Below are 7,157 nucleotides of genomic sequence, written 5' to 3'. Positions count from 1 at the left end.
GGGTCAGGGCACAGCCCACCCTGCCTGCCACGGACCCCAGCGAGGTCCTCCCTGCATGGCGGGGACGCTGACTCGCTGCAGCCAGAGTCACACAGCTTAGGGGGACAGAGGACCCAAGTCACACCACAGCTCACCCAGCTGGGGAGCAGCTAAGCAGAGACTGTCACTAACACCCAGGAGCCTAAGGCCAGCGTGTCTTCGCCAATGGTTGAGGAGCCTTGAGCTCCGTGGCCCAGTGACCTGCTAGGGTGGGTCTCTAACAAGGAGAGTTGAGATTTGAACAAAATTGAGCATGGGTACACGCCTGTGATCCCAGCATTCAGGAGGCTGAGGCAGGAGGATCACCAGAGTTTAAGGTCAACCTGGGCTCCATAGTGTTCAAGGCCAGTTTGAACTACATAGTAAGACCCTGTTTCCAACCGCCACCCCCAAAAAGGATTTGAACTAGGTCTGTTTTCAAAATCCCAAACTAACTCTTGTTATGAACCTTGTAACTAGTAATGTTTTCTTCTTAGTTTTTGCTGCTGGAAAGCTCAAAGTCAGATTTAAATTCATTTTTAACAACTGTGCTGTCTCCTACTGTACTTGCTTCTGCTGGTAACTTTACCCTGATCTAGTTTTATTTTATTGTATTGTATCTATTTTTGTAAGTTGCCACAATACCTTTCTTGCAACAAGGTGGCATATATCTAAATAAAATACATGATTCAAAAGCTGGATTTAAAATTCTTTACTAAAGCCAGGTGCACACCTGTAATCCCAGCCCTCAAAGGCTGAGGCAGGAGGATCACCAAAAGTTCAAGGCCAGCCTGTGCTACATAGTGAGTTTAAGGCTAGCCTGAACTACATAGTGAGACCTTGCCCCAAAAGCAAACAAACATATAAACAAAAATATTGTGGCCTACAGCTGGGGAACTAGTTAATTTGTGGAGTGTTTGTCTAACATGTGGCAGGCTCTGGGTTTGGTCCCATTTCCTATTATTTTTTATTTTGCTCTTTATGTATCCTTTTTCTCATGTGAGAGAAACCATGTGGTATTTAAGCTTGTGTATCTGATTTATTTCACTAACATGATGGTCTCAAGGTATATCCATTTTCCTACGGATGACTCAAGTTTATCCTTCTTTATGGCAGAGTAGTACTCCACTGTGAATAAATACATTTTCTTTATCCATTCATCTGTCAATGGACATACAGGCTATTTCCAATATTCAGCTATTCTGAACTGAGCTGCTGTAAACATGGCTATGCCTGGGTCACTGTGATATGACATCTTTAACTCTTCTGGGAAGATACCTAGAACAGGAACAACTGGGTCAAATGGAATTTCTAGTTTTAGTTTTTCAGGGATCTCCATACTGATTTCCAGGTTGTACTAGTTTACATACCCAACATTTAATAACTTTTTAAAAAATAGTTTGGCCAAGCCGGGCGTGGTGGCGCACACCTGTAATCCCAACACTCGGGAGGCTGAGGCAGGAGGACCGTTGCAAGTTCGAGACCAGCCTGGGCTACAAAGTGAGCTCAAGGCCAGCTTGAACTGCACAGCGAGACCCTTTCTCAAAAAGACAAAAACATAAAAAATAGTTTGGCCGGACATAGTTGTGCACATCTGTAACCCCAATTACTCTGGAGGCTGAGGCAGGAGGACCAAAAGCTTGAGGTCAGCCCCGACAATGTAGTGAGAACCTGCTCAAAATTAAAAAGGCGACAAGCTCAGGGATAGAGTGACCCCAGGTTCCAACGCCAATACTCCACACACACCCAAAGTCTGTTGGGAGAACTGGCCTCGTTGTTCCACTCACTGGAACTAACCCAGGTAAGAAGCTACACCAGATCTGAGCCCACCAGACTAAGAATGAGCCCTCTCCTGGGGACAGAGGATGGACAGTGTCCCTAGCAGTGGTCAGACAAAGCCAGTCCCTGTCCCCAGCTTCTTGTGCCAGCGCAGTCCATGCTTGTTCCTTGGTCAGAGCTGCAGGGCTGGGGACAAGTGAGGATGGAAGGAAGAGCCCAGCATGGGGGCACACACTTGTCATCCTGCCACCCAGGAGGCTGAAACAAGAAGGTCTCTGTAAGTTCAAGGCCAGCCTGGGCTACACAGTGAGTTCAAGACCAGCCTGAACTACAAAGGGAGACTTAGTCTGCAAACAAACAAACAAACAGAAAAGGCATTAATGATGATGTCTACTTTCCTGGGACAATGAGTAACATGAATTGGAGGGGCCTTGGACGTCACCTAAATCTGTGCTCCTCAAGGACTTAGTCACTCAGGTCCTCACTCCCTTTCCCACCTGCGAGAGACTTGCTGTTACTTTTTTTTTTTTTTTTTTTGGTTTTTCTCCGGTACCAGGAACCGAACTCACAACCTTGCGCTTGCCAGGCAGGCGCTTTGCCACTGAGCTAAATCCCCAGCCCCAGACTTGCTGTTACTTTTAAGACCATCTGTTGCTTTTACCAGAATAAAATTCGGGGCTGGAGGTTGTAGTCCAAGCTGGTCTCAGACTTGCAGTGACCCTCCTGCCTCAGCCTCCCTCCCAAGTGTGGGGATGGCAGGAGTGTAGCACCATACCCAGCTTCAGAATTGTTTCATTTCCTAGAGAAGACTGATAAGCTGTTACCCAAAAGCTAGTGTCAGTGGCCAGAAATATGCAGGGACCACAGCCTGGGGCGCTACCTTGAACTCTAGCAGCATGGTTGGATTCTGGTCTATGCTGGGCCTGCAGAGCCCGTTGCCGTGTCACCTCCCTTTATGAAAAAGGAATGGTGGGTGTTGGGGGCCAGAGAGCAAGTGACGTTGTCCCTGATGTGACCAGAGGGTGGGGTCTGTTATGGTTTCCATCTAGCTGGTCCCCAAGAGCCTCATGCACTCAGAGGTGGGGATTTTGGAAGATGATTGGGTTATGGAGTTTAGAACTGACTTGGTAGGAGGTGGGGCCTGGTGAGAAGGCGCATGTCGCATACCTATAATCCTAGCACTGGGGAGGCTGAAGCAGGAGGATCACCCTGAGTTCCAGCCCAGCCTGGGCTACACAGGGAGACTGTCAACAAATAATAACTAAATGTCAGCGTAACTCAGTAGGAGAGCACTTCGTCTAGCGTGAATGAAGCCTTGGGTTTCCAGCACCAGGCCAGAAATAACCCCACTCCAGCGGGCCACAGCCGCTCCACAGCAAAGAGGGCTGTGGCATATTTCTTGGCAGTGTATTTGCTTGTCTGGTTTTTTGAGACAGGATCTCACTGTGTTGTGTCACTGTTGTGCTGGACACGGCAGGGACACGGCTCAGGCCGCACTCACCGTGCGGGCAAACTCGGCCTAGAGGTCCCCTCCGGGTGCGTGGGCGGCCTTGGGCCCCCTCGGCCTTGGCCCCTCACCTGTCGGAAGGGGCGTTCGGTGCGCAGTGGGCTTAGGACACAGAAACCGCTGTGACAGCTGTGACGGGGTGTCCGGCCCGCAGCCCCTGCCCAAGTCCTGCTGGTGTCCGTGTGGCTTGCTTCCGGCTGCCACGGTGACCGTCCCTGTCGTTGCCTGGCTCGGCCTGGCCCTTGGGGGTGCTGCCTGCCAGCTGGAGCGGGACCCCCAGGTATCTCCTGGCCAACGAGGAGCCAACAAGCCAACACCTCCCTGCACTGCCTGTCAGAGCAAGAGCCACCCTCGTCTCCTTGGTGGGACCCCTCTGCCTTTGCCCTTTCTCCCTGGGACTTCCAGGCCCTGAAAGCTCCCCGTGGCCGGAACAGAAAGGAAGAAACCTGGAAACCAGCCACAGGCCCGCGCTTGGTCCGTAGCGCTGCCTCATGCAGTCCTCCCAGGAACCCTGGGAAGTCCCTGCTGGCTTTGGTTTTGTTTGTTTTGGGTTTGTTGAGACAGGGTCTCACTACATAGTTCAGGCTGGCCTTGAGCTCATTATGTAGCCCAGGCTGGCCTACAACTCCCATCAGTCCTCCTGCCTCAGCCTCCCGAGTGCTGGGATGACAACATGTGGCCCCCGTGTTTGTGACAAAGTCAGTACTGTGGCCCATATCTCACAAAGGCGGAGACTAAGTCATAGGCTGTGTCCTGTGCTCAAGCTCACACAGCTGGTGGTGGCTGAGCTGCAGCTCTGTGCTCAAAACATCAGCCAGCAGATCTGGCTCCTGTCCATCAGCTCTCATCAGAATCCCCCGGGAGCCGGGTGATCCCAGCACTCAGGAGGCTGAGGCAGGAGGACCACCCCCAGCTCAAGGCTAGCCGAGGCGAGACTCTACCACACCGGGTCACAGCCACACCAGGCAATCGCGTGTGCTGGTGACACAGGCTGTCACCCTGGTCCCAATGTGTCCTTGGTGGGCGCCACCAGCTCGGCTTCTCCTCAGCACCAAGAAATAAAGGACAGGAGGCCCAGGCCAGGCTTGGGCCAGACAAGCCCAGGGACACCAGCCTGCCAGGAAAACAGCCTGGCCGCCTGCCCTGCTGCTGCAGCTCTCTTGGGCTTTTGAGGTCGGCAGGTCCTCCTCCTGCCTGGCCCGCCAGCGCCTGCCTCCCGGGACCCGCCCTCCGTGTGAAGTGCTGATCTCTCGTGTGGGCTGTGAAAGAGGAACTTGGGCCACTTCCCCTTTACCAATGGGGACCCAAAGCTCAACACAGGAGGGACCTGGCTGGGGACACATGTGGCCAAATGGGCCCAGGCTCTGAACTGTTCCGATGCCAGGCAACATGCCCAGTTGTCTTTTAAAGTGACGTTGAGCTGAGCCTGGTGCCGCATGCCTGTAATCCCAGCTCTTGGGAGGCTGAGGCAGGAGGATGTCAAGTTTGAGCCCAGCTTGGGCAACTGAGTGACTTAGTGAGATCCTGTCTCAAAATTTAAAAAGTTTTAAAAGAAGACCTGGTGATGTAGCACCCTGCATTCAGTCCCCTGAACCAAGAAAAGTGACCCGGAAAGACCCACCTTTCATCTTCATGGTAGCTTCCAGAAAGCACAGAGACTGCTTAGAAAGAGGTCATCCTAAACATGTGCTTCTGAATTTTATGTTTAAGAATTTTTCTTAGGGGCTGGGGATTTAGCTCAGCGGCAAAGCGCCTGCCTGGCAAGCACAAGGTTGTGAGTTCGGTTCCCAGTACCAGAGAAAAACCAAAAAAAAAAAAAAAAAAAAAGAATTTTTCTTAGAGGAGGTTGCAAGACTCCACTGCGAAAACATCTGAGCATTAGAACGTGGACACTGGGGGAGGCAGGAGACGGCACTCCCCATGAAGCATTTGGCTGGAGAGGCTCTGCTGATCCCTGGGGGTCGCCCAGGGGGCCTCCACCGCTGGCTCAGCACTGGCCAAAGCCACTTCCTCTGCTCTGCAGCGCTGCCCTGCCCGCCCACCCTCGGGGAGCTGGCCGGCACCCAGCTGGGGTTTTGCCCGCCTCAGCCGGGAGCGTCCCACGCCCTGGCTGGGGCTGCTGCGCCCTGCCACCCCCATCCCACACACTGGGAAGGCTGAGGGAAAACTGTTCCTGGAGGCCCTGTGTCCTGGGTTCAGATCTCACCTCTACTTCCTAGAGGTCCATCAGACCTGAGTGGGTTCTGGGATGAGACCTAGGTTCTTTGCGTTTTGCACTTCTTTGTTTTTGGCTTCGAGACAGGGTCACGGTTCGTGGTTTAGGCTGGCCTTGAACTGACAATGAAGCCCAGGCTGGCCCTGCATTTGGGTTTTTTTTGTTTGTTTTGTTTGTTTTGTTTGTCTTTTTGAGACAGGGTCTTGCTATGCAGTTCAGGCTGGCCTTGAGCTCACTTCGTACTGGCCTTGAATGCTCAATGATCCTCCTGCCTCAGCCTCCCGAGTGCTGAGATCACAGGTGTGCACCATCAGGGTGTGTGGGGAGCGTCCAGTGAGCCAGGATGTGGGAAGGTCCTGGGGCAGCGTCTGGTGAGGACCGTGTGCTCAGAGGGTGAGTGCTATGACTGCCGCCTGGCTGCGCCGCAGTTTTCCCACCAGTAGCCTGGGGAGGACGCTAGACCCCAGCGCCATGATCGAGGAGGAAGCCGCTGTGGGAAGTCACACAGGGCCTGGCAAGTCCTCAGCAATCACTTCTCATCCCCAGGCCCCCTGGGAGCTGGGCTCTGGAGAAACCTCAGAGGTTAACAACTCAAGGATGCAGTTGAGAGCAGCCGAGGGCAGCAGCGGCCCTGGCGAGGCTGGGTCCAGCGGCCTGGCAGGCAGGGTGCAGGAGCCACTGGCTCCTCTGGGGCACCTGGGCTCCCCCCTGCAGGTTCCTCAGCCAGACATGGGCGGTCCTGGTGCCCCAGGGCACCCCGATGTGCCCTCAATTCCAGCTGCCATGCACCCGCTGGTGTCTGGATCAAGTGATCCACACCAGTCCCTTCCTGGCCTGGGACTCGGCCCCCAGCGCAGGGCCCCCGGCCAGCTCTGTCTCATGTGGGAGTTCATTGTGTGGTGGTTTATCCATAGCCCGTTGTTTGCACCTCTGTGTGCCCCCAACCCTAAATTGCTAAATTGCCCAGTTTCGGGTCAAACCTTCCATCCTCCTGCCTCAGCCTCCCAGAGTGCTGGGATTATAAAGCATGTGTCACCACACCCAGCTGATGCAGTAAGTGTGTATGTATGTGTACCTGTGCATACACGTGAGTGTGCTGGGCATCGAACCCAGGGTTCTGCTCATACTAGGCAAGTGCTCTGTCTCTGAACCCCATCTCAGCACTGGATTTTGGGAAGCTGTTATTTTGCTCTTCTTGCCTTCAACTGATTGGGTGAGGCCCACCACCCACGCCTCCAGGGAGCTGTGAAGTCAGCTGTAAATGTTGACTTAACCTAGCCTCCTGAAACCCCTTCACAGCAACCCTGGCGCAGGGCTCTGATGAGCAACTGAATACGACAGCCACCCACACTGACACCCGAGACTGGCTGTCACAGGAAGCCAGAGCTGGACAAGCAGCCCCAGCCCCCAGACACAGCCGGGCAAGGGGGATGCCAGCCTGGTCTGCAGATGGGTCTATGGATTTGCCCTCAAGTGTCAACGTCGTGGACCCAGGGCCTTGTGCCTGCTGGGCAGGTGCTCTACCACTGAGCTACTCCCCCAGCCCTTCCGTTTTTTATTTTCAAAGTCTCACTAAGTCTTCCAGCCTGTCCTCGAACTTGTGATCCTCCTGCCTCAGCCTCCTAAGTGTGTGCCATC

This window comes from Chinchilla lanigera, unplaced genomic scaffold (assembly GCF_000276665.1).
Source record: "Chinchilla lanigera isolate Chin_1 unplaced genomic scaffold, ChiLan1.0 scaffold00018, whole genome shotgun sequence".
Lineage (NCBI taxonomy): Eukaryota > Metazoa > Chordata > Mammalia > Rodentia > Chinchillidae > Chinchilla > Chinchilla lanigera.
Note: the sequence above shows the minus strand (reverse complement) of the source record.